This window comes from Penaeus japonicus, unplaced genomic scaffold (genome assembly GCF_977035675.1).
Source record: "Penaeus japonicus unplaced genomic scaffold, GWHDUDI00000001_assembly GWHDUDI00000029, whole genome shotgun sequence".
NCBI classification, from domain to species: Eukaryota; Metazoa; Arthropoda; class Malacostraca; order Decapoda; family Penaeidae; genus Penaeus; species Penaeus japonicus.
The window spans coordinates 22,191,652-22,206,651 of NW_028234431.1; the positions used below are offsets into that span (position 1 = coordinate 22,191,652).

Genomic DNA, 15,000 nt, shown 5'->3' on the forward strand with positions numbered 1-15,000 from the left:
AGGCCTTGCCTCCTTCCGGTCCTTCCTTCCTTAGCCGGTGTCAGCGCCAGGAGCGGCTGTTTAGTGCGCGTAGTTCCAGTAGCACGGCCGTACGCCGGGGCGCCTGACCCGTCGCGCAGCTCGCCGTGCCGAGACGAGCGCGCACGTCTTGCCCGCCCCCGGAACGCGAGCGCGGTAGGGCGTAGCGCTGCGCGGCGAGGGGGCTCTCGTGCGCGGGGGCGCGATGCTCAGCCGTCGCGGATGGTGGGGGGTGGGCTGCGCGCGGCCGGGAGTGGCGCTGCGCCGGCAGCCGAGTCGGACTGGGCCCGAGGGGGCGTGGTGGGGGCGCGGGGCCGCGTCCACGCCAGAGCTATAGGCTGGCGCGCAGGGCGCGGTGCGCGCGCCTTCGCGTGAGCCGCCATGCGCCGGCCTAAGTGGCTAGAGTCCGAGGAGGGGGGCGACGGGCAGCGGGGCTGGGGAGGTGGTGCGTACTGGTGCGGGGGCGGCAGGTGGGCGCGTTGTGCGGGTGGGAGCGGGGCGGAGGCCCGTGGTAGTGGAGGCTACAGTGGCGCGGACAATATCAGCGACGGATGATAGGAGTTAGAAGGGGGTGGCACGAGTGCCAAGGTGCGGGCTAGTGCGCAGGCAGGCGGGAGGGCGGGGGGGGTGGCGGGGGAGGGAGGCGCTGGGGAGCAGGTCGGGGGGCGGGATTGAGTGGATGAGGGGTGGAGGGGCGCGTAAGGGGGGGGTGCGGGGGGCCTTAGGAGGTGGGTGGCCAGAGCGGCTGGGGGCTGAGGCCGAGGGCTCAAGGGATCGTCCCGAAGGTGCGAGCGACGGGGTTGCGAGGGAAGGGGGTCGCGGGAGCGGGTGAGTCGCGGAGGGGCGTGGAGCGGGGAAGGGCGTGAGGAGCAAGGGGGGGTGCGTGGAGGGCTGTGCGCGGGTGGGGGAGGGTCAGGGGGGGGGAGGGGGGGGGGGGGCGCGGGGAGGGCGGGGCGGGGGCGGAGCGCGCGTCCCTATGTGATCGGTGTTAGGCCCCAAGGGGGCCTAGGCTGACGAGTGGTGGAGCTTTGGCGGCGGGCAGCGGCCCAGAGACACGCCGCGAGGGCTTGGGGGGCAGAGGGCGGGTTAGGTGTACGATTTGTTGGGTTATTTATGATTACGATTAAATCGTTTAAAATAGTAGGTATCCTGTTTGTGTGTTGATTTTTGGAGGCATGGATACAGAGCCCGCTTTTGGCCGAGGCGGTTCATTTTGGCGAGGGAGGGATTCGGTGGCCTGCGGGGGGGGCTCGGTGGGGCGTCGGGGCTTAGAGGGTCTGCTGATGAGAAGGGGGAAAGGAAGAGCGAAGGTGGGGGGGGGGGGCGAGATGGTCGTAGCGTAGGGGTTAGGCGCGCTTCGGGAGGTTTTGGTTCTGTGCCAAGTTCCTTTTTCTTCTGGGATTGCGTGCCTTTCGGTGGATGTTTATGTATTTTTTTTTAGTTTCTTTTAGCAATTTTCTGATAGGTTTGATGAGTGGGGGCCGGGGGGGGGGGGGGGGGGGGGGGGGGGATGGCGATGCGTTTTGTGTGATAGAGCTTGTATGTGGTGATGAGAGGAATATATTCAGTAGAGTATTCTTGTCGGCTAAAGAGGGGCGTAAAGCAGCCGCCCTGTGAGGTAGCCGCGCGGGCCGTGGCGCGTGCGTCTGGGGGCGTGCTGCAGGGTGGGGGGGGGCGCGGGGTTGGGGGTGGGGAGGGCGTGTGCGCTGGAGGTGGGGGCGGGTGGGGGTGGGCTGGGGGTTTGGGAGAATAGTGGCAAGCGGGGGCGTAATATGGATACCATAATCTTTCCCCTTAAATGGGCCTCCGCACAATTGGCCTTTCGGGGCGCTTCGATACACTCCCTTACTAAACCAGCCATAAGAGGGAGACACGCGCTCCCTTTAAGCGAAGGGCCGCTCGGTGCGCCTCGGGTGCTCAGAGAGGCCACCCAATACCGGCGATGGGGGAGGGGGGGGGACCCAATGGGCGGCGGGCGGAGCGGCGGGGTTCGCGGGGGGAGGGGGGGGGGGGGGGGGGGGAGGAGTTGAGGGTGGGTCTAAAATGTGCGGGCCGTGGCGGAGGCCGGGTTATAGGACCACGGTGGGGGAGGATGCGAGGTCAGGGGGTCACGGGTGCGAAGGCGGGGCGTGTATGCGGAAGGGCGAGGGCAGGCCAAGTAAGTAGGGTGAGGCGAGGGCGGAGGGGCGAGAGAGCATGAGAGGGGGGGAGTAGCGGGGGGGGGGCGGTCGACACGGGGGGGGGGGGGGGGGGGGGTCGGGGGGGGGAGGGGAGGAGCGTGGGGGGGGGGGGGTGGGGGGCAACGGGGAGTGGGGTTCGTCGGGGGGGACGGTTTTGTGGGGGGTGACGGAGGTGGTAGAGGGGGGCGTGCGAGTGATTGTAAGGGGGAGCGGGGGGGGGAGGGGGGGGCGGGACGGCGGGGGCGGGGGAGGGGAGAGGCAGGGGGGGGGGGCGGAAGGGGAGGGGTGGGAGGGAGGGGCGGGAGGAAGAACGGCGGGGGGGGCAGGCGGGCGGACGGCGGGTGGCGCAAGCGGTGTGGTCGGGCGTGCACGGGTGCGGGGGGGGTGTGAGGGTCGGTGGGGTGCGTAGGTGTGGGCGTTGCGAAGAGCGTGGAGCGGGGGCCATAGGGTGAGAGGCGGCATTACGCGTGGAAGACCAAGAGCGTAGGCGTGCACGATATGAAGGGCTAATGAGGTAAGGAGTGAGCGCCGCGGAATAGATGTGCGCGTGCGGTGGTGGGGGAGGTGGGGAGCGGGCCGCTACTGGTGTTTTTTTTGGGGGGGGCGTGGGGGGGGGGTGTGTGGGGGGGGGGGGGGGGGGGGGGGGGTGGGGGGGGGTGATGGAATATCGATTGGGAGGGAGAAAAAACGACACCACACCGTGGGAACTTATCTTCAGTCGAGGCGTGATCCACGGCGCTGTGAGAGGGGGTGCGAGCTGGCGGGCGGGGGGTCAAGGGGGGGGGGGGAGGGGGCGTGGTGGCGCGGGGGTGGGGGGGGGGCGGGGCGGGGGGGCGGGGGTAGGACGGTCTCATTGAAGACTATTAGTAGAGTGAGCAGAACGTGTTACAGAATTGGATCACGAGCGGGAGCGGCTCAGAGGAGAGTGCAGGCGGGGTGTGCGGAGGATGGAGTGGGATGATGGCGAGGGGTGGCGTGTTGTGAGGTAGGTACGTGGAGTGTAGGAGGTTGAGTCGGGTAGTGAAGTGAGGGGAGAGAGGGGGGGGGCGTTGATGGGAGGGTGAGGGGTGAGTAGGTGGGGAGGATGTGAGAGGTTAAGAGGGGTGAGTCAGTGGGGGGGAGGAGGAGGGGTGGGTGAGGGAGAGTGGCGGCGTTGGTGGTACGGGGTGGAGAAGGTGTTGATGTTGAGGAGGGTGTGGGGGGTGGCAGGGAGGTTGGGGGGGGGGATGGGGGGTGGTGTAGTGGTAGGTTGTGGGGAGAGGGGTGGATGTGGAGTGTAGGTGAGGGAGTGGATGTCGGGGTGTGCGTGTGAGTGGGGGGGCGGGGTGGGTGGAGTGGGGGGGGGGGGGTGGGGGATGGGGGTGGGTGGGGGGGGGGAGGGGGGGGGGGGGGGGGGGTGGGGGGGGGGGGGGGAGGGGGGGGGGGGGGGGGGGGGGTATGTGGGGGGGGAGGGGTGGGGGGGGGGGGGGGGATGGGGGGGTGGGGGGGGGGGGGGGGGGGGGTGGGGGGGAGGGGGGGATGGGGAGGGGTGAAGGGGGGATGGGTGGGGTCTGGGTGGGGGGTGGGAGGTTGGAGTGGAGGAGGTGGGGTGGGTGGTAGGTGGGTGTGGGAGGGCGGGGGGGTGTGGGGAGGAGAGAGTGAGAACTGTATCTTCTATATATCTTCTCACGGCGCCGCGCGCGCGTGGAGTGTGTGGGGGATGGGTGTGTGTGTGTGTGTGGTGTTGGTGTGGGTGTTGTGTTGTGTGTACAACAAGGCATGTTATGCAAGAAAAGGGGGGGGGGAGGCCGTATTAGAATGCTTAAGGGGCGGGGGGGAGGGGGGGGGGAGGAGGATGAAGAGCAGGCAACAAAGGGAAGGAGGAGGGAGGTAAAGTTTATGAAAAGAGGGGCAACGACTGGGGGGGGGGGGGGGGACCTGTGGGTGTGTTGGAACATCCCTATTAACTAGGGGGGGTATTACCAGCGGGGGTTGGGGGAGAACGGTAGGCGGGAGGAGGGGGGTGCCGCCAAAAAAAAACACATTTAAACCCCCCAACATTCTCACCCCACAGCCTTACACCCCATGGGGGGTGGGAGGGGGGGGCAGAGGAGGGCCCGGATCCCCACCCACTCGCCCGCTAACAGACGCGCCGGCCGCGGCGGGGGCCCCCGGGCGGGGGGGCCTGAGGGAGGCGCGGGCGCGAGGCAGGGGAGCGGCCCCACCCCCCAAACCCCCCCCTGGGGGCGAACGGGGAACCCCTACCCGGGCATAACCCCTCCCCTCCCCCCCCCCAACCCCCCCCCCCCCCTCCCCTAGCCCCCTCCCCAACCCCCCGTCTTACACCACACCCTGTCAGACCTAATACCACCTCACCATGCCCACCCCCTCCCCCTCGCCCCCCCCCCCGCGCCCCGCCCCACTGCGCACCCCCCCCACACCCTGCCCCTGGGCACCCGCCCCCCCGCACCCCCACCCCCTGGTTTTGTGTGTTCCCTCACCCCACCCACGCACCTCCCCCCCACCCACCCGCCGCTCCCGCCCCCCCGCAACCCCTTTAAAATAAAAACCCCCTCCTACCTAACCTCCCTACCCTCCCCCCAACCCCGGGATGAGAGAAAGGTGCGACACTATTGATCCCTCAAACACACCTCCCCTAAACCAAAAAAAACGTACAAGCAGCGTCAAGTTTCCCACACCTTACACCGTACATACCGCACGGTCCACAAACACCCACGTCCTCTCTTCCACCCCACAACTCTCAGGATATCTACCACGCACCCACACCAATCCATACCCCCCACCGCCCACCCCACTCCACCGAAAAACCACACCCACCCCCCCCCCCCACCCCCCCCCCCCACGTCCAGGTCCCCGCCGTCCCCCTCCCGCCTCCCCCCCACCACGACCACCAATCCAACCTCACAAGACCAACGGGGCAATCACCGTAATACCCCAGCCCCACCCATCTCACACTACCCCCCCAACCTCTCTCACCCCTCCCCTCCCCTCCCCATTCGCCATCACCTCCACCCCCCCCGCCGCCCCCCCCCCACCCGCCCCCCCCCCTCCCCCCCTTGCCCCCGCCCCCCGACCCCACCTACAACAATCACTCCCACCCCCCCCCGCACCCCACCCCCCCCTCCCGCCCCCCCCCCCCCCTCCCCCGCCGCCCCCCCCCCCCCCCCCCCCCCCCCGCACCCCCCCCCCCCGTCACCCCACCCCCCCCCCCGCCCCCACCCCCCCCGCCCCCCCCCCCGCCCCTTCCATTCCCCCCCCCGCGCTCCACACCCCCCCCAACACCACCCCTGCCACAATCCACCAATCCCCACCGCCCCCAACACGCCCCCCCAACCCACCCACAGACGACCAGACACACCCCAATAACCCCCACCCCCCCCCCCCCACCTCCCCCACCCCCCTGCCCCCCCACCCCCGCCCCCCCCACCCCTCACCCCCGCCCCCCCCCCCCCCCCCCCCAGCCCCCCCCTTACCCCCCCCCCCCCACCCTCCACCCCTCCCACCCCCCACCCCCCCCCCTCCTTCGCTTGTACCAGAGCGAGCCGCCGCGTGCCTTATCACCACAATACCGTAATGGTCCCTCGTCTCGACGTTAGTTCTTCTTATAAGGCAACAATTCAAAAGAACATAGTCTTTGTGTATGTGTATTTGTGTATCTGTGTGTATGTATATGTGTAAAATTAGGTGTTTATTTCACACACCACACATCCCCTAGTGGTGGTTCTTATTTAATACACATATGAAACAAAAAAAAAGGTCACAGTTCACAAAAATCGTCTCTGATCTTCCTTCGTCAACTCCCTTTCACACCCTCTCTACTCTTTCACTCTCGACACATCCCACTGTCTTCTCGCGCGACTCAAATTAACCAGCAAATAAACCTTTCCATTTGTCTTGTTCCCAGTGCAAAAAAACCTAAACTCAACGTAGATATAATTCCCCCTATTGGCGTGTTAAATGGGTCACCATAACCTCAACTAAACACTAAAACGTAAATGGGGTCCTTGAGAAAAATAAAAAAAAAAACAAAAACAAAAAAAAAAATAAAAAAAAAAAAAAAAAACTGGCGTGTTGCGGGGGGTCTTTTGGTCGTCCTGGGTCTTCCTTTCTTCTTTTTCCATTCTTTGTCTTCTTTCTTCTTACTTTGGGTGGGGTCTGGGGGCGTCTCTATTTTTGGGCGGGTCTCGGGTCCCTTCTTTTTTTTGTGGGGTTTGGCCCCCGCCTCCTCCCGCGGCAACGAGAGTTAGTTGGGAGAAAGGGAAGGGAGAGGGAGGAGGGAGAGGGGGAGAGGGAGAGGGGCAGGGGAGAGGGAAGATTTAATAGGGAAAAGAGGGAGATAGATGGCGAAACGAGGGAGAGGGAGATATATAGGGAAGGGAAACAAGAAGGAAGGTCACCGAATCAGGCCCGTGGTCCCTGACCCTTCCCGGTCCGGTCCCCTATACCCCCCCCCTCCCCGCGCCCTCGTTGCTTGTGTGCCTACGCGCCCCCTCCCCCCCCGCCCCGCCCCCCCCCCACCCCCACGCTACCCCCCCCCCACTGCCGCACCGCTGATCAATAAAGTGCGCAACCGTGGAGAAATGCCAGCACGCGTAGAAGAAGGGGGTTGCCGGCACTTACCATTACCGACGTTGTCCGTCCGGCAAACAATGGGACTGTGTGACTGTGCCTAGTATATAAGGCGTGTGTGCGAGAACTGTGTTTGTTAGATTGTGTGTGTGTGTTTCTTTCGTTTGTTTGTATCTGTGTGTGTAAGTGTGTATGTTGGTGTGTTTGTTTGATTTTGTTTCTTTTTGCTTGTGCTTGTGTTTGTTGGATTTCGTGTGCGTACGTGTGTGGGGAGTGCGTGTTGTCGTGTGTTGTGGGGAGTATGTATGTATGAATTTATAATATTGTATGTCAGGGGTAAAAGCATGTATTATGTAATGAAATGTATGTATGGTAATTGTACCATTTGGGTATCTGTTTAACAAACAGTTTATTTAAATGGGGTCCTATAATTTTAATGGAAAAAAAAAACAACAACCCATAAATTTTTTTCCGGCGTTTTACAACAAATGCCTTCCCTACGAAATAATTTTAATATTATGATTTTGTGGGGGTTTAGTGATCAAGATCTCCGATATCAAGAAAATAAAAGGGGGGGTGGTGGCCTCAAGAAAGAAAAAAAAAAACCTATAAAAAAACACACCCAGCCGCCAATTAAAAGGTGGGGGGGGGGGAGGTGGGAGAGAGTGAGAGGGGGGGGAGTGCGGGGGCAGGAGGGGGCCGGCCACTCTCCCGGGGGGCGCGGGCACGGGAGGCACCCGCCGTTGGGGGCCCCTTGCCAGTTTGGCCCTCTCTCCTTACCGGCGCGAGCGCGCCTTCCTCCGTGCGGCCATCCGCGCCCCCCGGCCACGCGTTTACTTGCCCTCCGCGCCTCCCCGGACGCCGTCTGCCACGCCGGCCGGTAGGGGCCGGCGGCGCCCCCGTAGCGCCGGGGGTGGGGGGCGCGGGGGGCGGAGCCGGCCGTGCCAACGGGTTTTAAAAATCGCAAAACAAAACACAAAACAAAAGAACACCCTCGCCCCCCACTACTGCGGGGGGGAGGGGGGGCGGGGGGGGGGGGGAGGGGGGCAACGTCCTGGTAAACTATAAAAAATCTAAAAATTCACGAATTTTGCCTGGTGAACGCCCATTAACTCCCCCCCCACTCCCCCTTCCCCCCCCCCCCCCCTCCATCTTCTCTCTCTCCCCAATTCGCTTCACTCTCTTCCCTTTCCACATTTTTCACTCCATTCCTCTTCTCTACTCACAACCTCCTCCCCCATCACTCCTCTCGCGTCTCCTAACTCCTTCTCCTCTTTCCTTCACTCTCCTCCTCAACCTTCTTTTCTCCGTCCTAGTTCCTACTCCCGTCCTCCCCCTCTTCCTCCTCTTCCTCCTTTCCATCCACTCCTCCTGTCCTCTCCCCCCTTCTTTTCCCCTCCTTCTCCTCCTTCCTCCCCACCTCCCCCGTGACCTTCTCCCCCCACCCCCCTTAGAGTCGGATCAATACCTCGGTGCCGCCAAGGGATCGATTCTTCCCGAACCTTTAAAGGGAACAAAGGAAACGCTCCAGAAGTGTTTCGGAAAGTGTGTTCTTGTTTTTGTTGTTGGTTTCATGTAGGGAGGGGGAGGGGGGTAAGGGAAAGGGTGGGAGGTGTCCCGGGACAGCTCGAGACGACGACTTATGTTCCTTTTTGACGACCCGGTGCAGTGGGTCGTCCGAGCTTCCGCGACGGGAGAGCACGTGGGAGGTTTTGCAGCATCATACCACGTGCATCTTGTCTGTCTTCGCCCGGGGGGTGGGGGGCCTGTCTTCTCTTTATCCAACTACTCTCTTTTTTTTTTTTCCCTTCTTCGTCATTTTTTTCCGTATCTGATCTGACTGCCCACCTCCTCTTCTTTATCTGGCCCGACCTCCTCCTCTTCTTCATTTTTTATTTTTCTTCTTAGTTTTCTTTTTCCTTTTCCATTTTCTTTTCTTCTCTTTTCTTCTTCCTCTTCTTTTTTTCTTCTTCCTCTTCTTTTCCTTCTTCTTCTTCATTTCCTCCCCCTCCTCCTCCACCTCCTTCTTCTTCTCCGTCCTCTTCTCTTCCCTGTTCTTCTTCTTTCTCTTCTTCTCGCTCTCCTCTCTTCCTCCTCCTCTCCACCTCCTCCTCCCTCTCGCACCTTCCTCCTCCTCCTCCCCCTCCCCTCCTTCCTCCGCCTCCTCCTCCTTCCTCCTCCTCCCCTCCCCCCTCCTCCCTCAGCTGTGTGTCCTTCCTCCTCCTTCTTCCTCACTCTCTCCACTCTCCTCTTCCTTACTTCCTCCTCCTCTTTCCTCTTCCTCCTCCCTCTACCTCCTCCTCCTTACTCTCCTCCACTTTCCTTTCTCCTTCTCTCCCTCCTCCTTCCTCCTTCCTCCTCCTCCTTCTTTTCCTTCTCCTCCTTCTTCTTCTCTTCCTTCCCCTCCTCCCCTCCTCCTCCCTTCCTTCCCCTCCTCCTCCCTCCCCCTTCCTCCTCATACCTTCCTCCTCTCCTCCCTCCACTGTCCTCCTGCCTCCTTCTTCTCCTCCCCTCCTCCACCTCCACTCCTTCCTCCTCCTTCTCCTCCCTCCTCCTCCTTCACCTCCTCCACCTCCCTAATCCAAACCCTCCCTCCACCACCTCCACTCCTCACCTCCTCCTTCTTCTGTTCCTTCGTCTTCTTCTTCTCCTCCCTTTTCCTAACCTCGCTCTCCTTCCTCCTCCTTCCTCCTCCTCCTCCTTCTTCTTCTCCTTTTCCTCCTCCACCTCCTCCTTCTCTCCCCCCCTCCTCCTCCTCCTCCTCCTCCTCCTTCCTCCTCCGTCCTCCTCTCCCCTTCTCCTCCTCTCCTCTCTTTCCTCCGCTTCTCCTCCTCCTCCTCCTTCCTTCCTTCTTTTTTTTCTTTTTTCCCCTCCTCCTCCTCCTCCTCCTCCTCCTCCTCTCCTCCTCCTCCTCCTCCTCCCTCTCCTCCTCTCCTTCCTCCTCTCCTCCCTCCTTCCTTGTCCTCCTTCGTTCCTCCCTTTTCCTCCTCCTCCTCCTCCTCCTCCTCCTCCTCCTCCTCCTCCTCCTCCTCCTCCCTCCCTCCCTCCACCATACCCCAAACCTTAGTCCTGCCCCACCCCCATCCCCATCCCCTTCCCTTGCGCTGCCCGTTCGCTCTCTGTTTAGATTGACTTGCAGGACGTCCCTCGGCTCTGACCGGCGATGACGTCACAGAAGGTCAGCCTGTCGGGAATCGGGAGTTTTAATTGGTGTTGTCTTTTGAGGTTTTTATTGTTGTCTTGTTTTGCTTTGGAGTCAGGGGTCGTGTCAGTGGTTGTTTATTTTTGTTGTATGTATCTGTCTGTTGATTTATCTATCTATTTATGTTTCTGTCTGTCTGTTTATTTGTCAGTCATTGCTTGATTATTTTTGTTGTAGGTATTTTTATCTATCAGTCTGTTTATCTGTTTATGTATGATTGTATGTGCCTGTCTGTCTGTCTGTCTGTCTATGTCTCTATTTGTTTATTATCTATCTGCGGACAGTATACAGTGGCTCTTGGATACAGTCTGAATGAAATATACGAGGACCTGCACATGCACCGGCCCATATACACATAATTTACTCCAAGATCCGCCTTTCCTTCCTGAATGGGAGTTTGTACTCTTCATCCGCGGTCGATATCGGGAATTACTACCAGGTCATGCAATCGGCGCTTCAGTCATGGAATCATGCAGACACCTTTGGCCAGCGCATTTATTATTGGCGCGTCTCTCTCGGGTACCTCCTCACCCTTCACCCTTGGGACCAGCGCTTGTGTCGCAAGCACCCTTGTTAGTGGCCCTCGGGAAGTGTCTGTGGTGAGGGCGATGGGTAGGGGGGAGGTAGGGAAGGCGAGGGGTGGGGAGTGCTTGCGTTTGCATTGTTTTTCGTCCCTTTTTGTGCTGGTGTTTGTCCTTGCATTCGTACTCTTAGACCTTTCTTCTTCATCGTAATGTTGGTATCTTCATCACTATCATCATCATTATTATTAGTTATTATTGTTATCATCATCATTATCATTAACATTTGCACTAACATTATCATAATTATCATAATCATTATTACTGGTGCTCTTGCTATCATTGTTATTATTTTTCGTTTGGGTTTCCATATCTCTAGCGGACAACCTTTGCTTAACTTAGCTCAGCGTGAACGAGAGCGAGCGAGTCGCTGTTCTGTCGCTGTTCATCGTGAGAAGATTACGTCAACCTGGCAGGATATGCTGAACAGGCAGGATGTTCTTCGTTAGCAGGATGTGCTATTTTGACAGGCGTTCACAGTAGGAGAGGGCCAGGAAGGAGGGGGTGGTTTTGTCTTTTAATCGGAAGGGCCGCACACCTTGCCTGGAGGTTCACACGGGGTTTGGGTTTTGCTTTGTGTAGGGCTTGCATCTTGGGTCAGCGTCTCTGGTTCATGCTGCGGGAGGATGGCGGAGGAGGATGTTGTTTTTTTGTCTGTTCTGTAGTGTGTCTTGTCATGCAGGGTTTTGTGTTTTTTTTTTTCCTTTCTTTTTCGTTTGTTTATTTATTTCATCATTTTTATCGTCGGTCATCAACCACCACCATCGTCATCACTATCATCACCCCCACCACCATCATCATAACCCCCATCACCATCGTCACCACCACCATCGTCATCACCATCATCACCATCACCACCACCATCTTCATCTTCCTGTGTTCCATCTTCCGTCTCGAAATGGCTCGCCTGCGTGGCATCTCGTGGACTGAGGATGATCGTGAGGTTTTGTGACTCACGCCTTGTTGAGGATGTTTACCTTAACTTACCTCCGACTTGAAGGCTCAGAATTTCGCTGGTAATTTTATACTGACCGGATTTCTCTCCCCTTATCCACTCTCTCTCTTCTCTCTTTTCTCTTCTCTCTCCTCTCTTTCTCTCTTCTCTTCTCTCTTTCTATCTTCTCTTCTCACTTTCTATCTTCTCTTCTCACTTTCTCTCTTCTCTTCTCACTTTGTCTTCTCTTTTCTCGCTCTCTCTTTTCTCTCTCTCTCTTTTCTCTCTCTCTCTCTCTCTCTCTCTCTCTCTCTCTCTCTCTCTCTCTCTCTCTCTCTCTCTCTCTCTCTCTCTCTCTCTCTCTCTCTCTCTCTCTCGTCTTTTTTTCTCATCTTCCCCGCTCTCTCTCCCAACCCTCCCCTCCCCTCCCCATCCCTCTCCCTTCTCCCCTCTCCCCTCTACCCTCTACCCTCTACCCTCTACCCTCTACCCTCTACCCTCTACCCTCTCCCTTCTCCCCTCTCCCTGCCCTCACCTCCTCAAACCTCCGTAATAGAGTGTTGAGGTAAGTAGTGTATATAGATTGAGCGGAGTTACGAGCCTGTGCAGTGGCCTGGTGACGGTGCCCAGGGCGCGGCGTTGGGCACCCTGGCTGCTCTGTCATACCCTCAAGGGCCCGGGGTGTCAGCCAGACCTTCCTTGTATGGTCTTCCGTCCTGCCCGCACTTGGCACCGCAGGATTCTTCATGTTCTCTTTATGATTAATCTCTGCTTATTGTTTATCCCCCTTCGCTTATTTTCGTGTTGGTCGTGCTCGTGGCTTTCCCCAAGAGGTGGACTGCACTCGGGAATGGGGGAGGGCGAAACAAAGGAATTCAGGCTGTTGCTGTTGATCCAGCTTTTGTTGCATGTTTGTGTTCGCAGTGTTGTTACGGGGATCGGTGTTTTGACGTTTGTTCTGTCGGGCGACAGGTGGAACAATTTATACTAGAATGTGTAATCTCTGGTATTTGGAGGAAGCCTCGACGAAGCTGGGAAAGGAGTCTTGGCAGTGGCCTTCGAGAACGAGGAATGTTTGGGAGGGAGAGAGAGAGAGAGAGGGGAGGGGAAGGGAAGCGAGCGAGGGAGACAAGATGGCGCCTAAGGAAAGAGAGAGAGAGAGGGGGTGGGCGAAAGAGAGAAAGAAATAGTGAGTAGGTGCAAAAAAAAGTGAATGAGCCTTGGCAGCTGGAATAAGACATGTGACTGAGGCAAGGTGGCACCTGGACTGACATCAGCCCTACGCCCTCGCGCTGTTGCCGCCGCCCTTGCAGCCAGACGAGAGTACCGTTCTCTGCCTCTGCGGGGGTGCCGTGTCCCTCGGCCCTCCTCTCCCCTATCCCCTCTTCCCTCCTCTCCCCTATCCCCTCTTCCCTCCTTGCTCCTCCTGTCCCCTTTCCCCTTTCCCCTCCGCTCCCCTTGCAAGGAATGCTACTTTGTGGAAATTCGAGGGCAGGGCCGCCGATTCGCTTTACAAGTGAAGTGCAGGTTCGAACTCTCCTGCGAGGCAGTTCGGGGCTGTGCTTGAATGGAGTGCGATGGCCTTGCTGTGCCGTTGATTCGCTGGGCATGGCTCCGCGTGCCGGTCGGGGAAGTGTGTGTCGGCCGACTCGGGAGCGGGCGCTTGTATGGGGGATGTTAGGCGAGACGAGACGAAAGCGTGTGAGACAAACTCAACAAGTGCCAGGCCGCGGTGAGGCGAGTGGAGTGAGGGATGAGAGAAAGGAGAGCGAGGGAGAGGGAGGAGGAGGAGAGGAGGAGGAGGAGGTGAGGAGGATAAGTGAAGGGAGGAGGGCAAGGGGCAAGGGGAGAGGACGGGGAGAAAAAAGGGGGACAAAGGGGAAGAGGGAAGGCTGGGAAGGGGAAGGGAAGGGGAAGGGAGGAAGCAGGGGGATGTCAGGTTTCCTGGAAGCATGGGGAAGGGACAAAAGAGGAAGGAGGTCGGGTTTCCGCGCGAAGGGGAGAGGGGAAGCCCTCTCATTTTGGGGCCTACCTTTTAAGGGGTTGTAGGGGGTAGGGGAGGGGAAGTAGGAGGGGGAGGGCTACCAGCGCGCTACGCCAAGTGTTGGGTGCCAGAATTTATCACGGCAAGCATACCTGTTTTGAGGCAGTACTTTGCTTCTGACGACGAAGGGGATGCGGGCCGTGCGACAGAAAAGCCATGGGCGAGGGGTGACATCTGAGTGTAAGCGGATGTGTGCATGTATGTATATACGTGTGAAGAATTGCATACGTGTGCGTATGTGTGTAAGTGTGTGTATATGGAAAGGTCTGTGGGGTGAAGAGGACAGTTTTAGCGGGTAAAGGCGGGCGTTGGTGGCGGTGGTGGTGATGCGAGCGAGGAAGCGAGGGAGCGAGCGGGAGTGAGTGAGTGAGCGAGCGAGCGAGCGAGTGAGTCAGTAGTAGCGGAATACCCGGTGGTGCTGGAGGGTGCCGGCCGCGGTGGCTCTGGCGGCGTCGGTGTACAAGTGTGTGTGTGTGTTGTGTTGTCGGCGCGGCGGCGGCGCAAGAGGAGTTTGTTGTTCACTCTCGCGGCGAGCCCTGACCTTGTCCGCAAGGGAAAAGAGAAAGGAAAAAGAAAAAAATGTCGTGTCGCGCAGCAGAAGAGAAAGATGAATAGCTGGAAAAGAAAGAGAAAGAGGAATAAAGGAAAGAGAAAGAGAAAACCAAGTGTCTTAAATGAATCGGTTTCTGAACGTAGAAAATCTCTCTGAGGATGACGTACGTTTCTCCTCGAGTTAAGGACAAGTGATCGAAATGTTTGATGAGCGTGACACAATTTCATGCGAGTTGCAAGATGATCGAAAGAAAGTGGTGACTCGATATGATATGATATGATATGATATGATATGATATGATATGCTGTAAAATATTTGATTTCGACATGTGATTTTGTGATTTCCACATGTCAAAATGTTTGAATGATGATAAATGAATCGTTGGGGAACAGGTAGACCATAACGGTCATTGTGTAACACAAAGGTGATAAGAACATTATGCATGTATATTACTGAAGATAAGGTTATGAGCCGACTTTGTGTGATAGTGAGGGGAATACTCTTACTATAGGGCAGTGTAGGGAGGGACGAGGATGAAGGGTGAGTGAGAGTGACAAGAGAGGACGGCTTCGGGAAGGGCTAAGAACACGATGGTCACGTTGAGGCAACTTGAGGGTGGCGAGGTGGACAGGGTGCCAGGGGTGGGTGCCTGAGGGTGCCAGGAAGGGAAGGGGGGAGGCTACCCGGGGGTGCCAGGATCATGATGATGAGCTGCGAGGTGATGAGTGGGACGCTGCCTCATGTCAACCACCCTCGCCCTCGCCCTCGCCCTCGCCCTTGCTCCCACCCCTTTGCCAGGGCTTCTACACGTTCAGCCGCTCTCTCGCTCTCTCTCGCTCTCTCTCGCTCTCTCTCTCTCTCTCTCTCTCTCTCTCTCTCTCTCTCTCTCTCTCTCTCTCTCTCTCTCTCTCTCTCTCCT

At 58.7% G+C, this 15,000-nt stretch overlaps 1 protein-coding gene across 13 annotated transcripts in view; it reads left to right on the forward strand.

The window, feature by feature from the left end:
• The window catches only part of LOC122263163 (uncharacterized), a 278,554-nt gene that overhangs the window by 199,941 nt on the left and 63,613 nt on the right, over positions 1–15,000 (forward strand). For 5 of the 13 annotated variants that reach the window (XM_086554093.1, XM_086554095.1, XM_086554094.1 and 2 more), the window contains exon 1: positions 13,896–13,991. The exons of 7 other annotated variants lie outside the window; for them this stretch is intronic. The gene's annotated coding sequence lies outside the window, so the exon portion shown is untranslated. Of the gene's footprint in view, positions 1–13,689; positions 13,709–13,895; positions 13,992–15,000 lie in introns of those variants that run through there. One more of the 13 variants, XM_086554104.1, reaches the window with a different exon arrangement.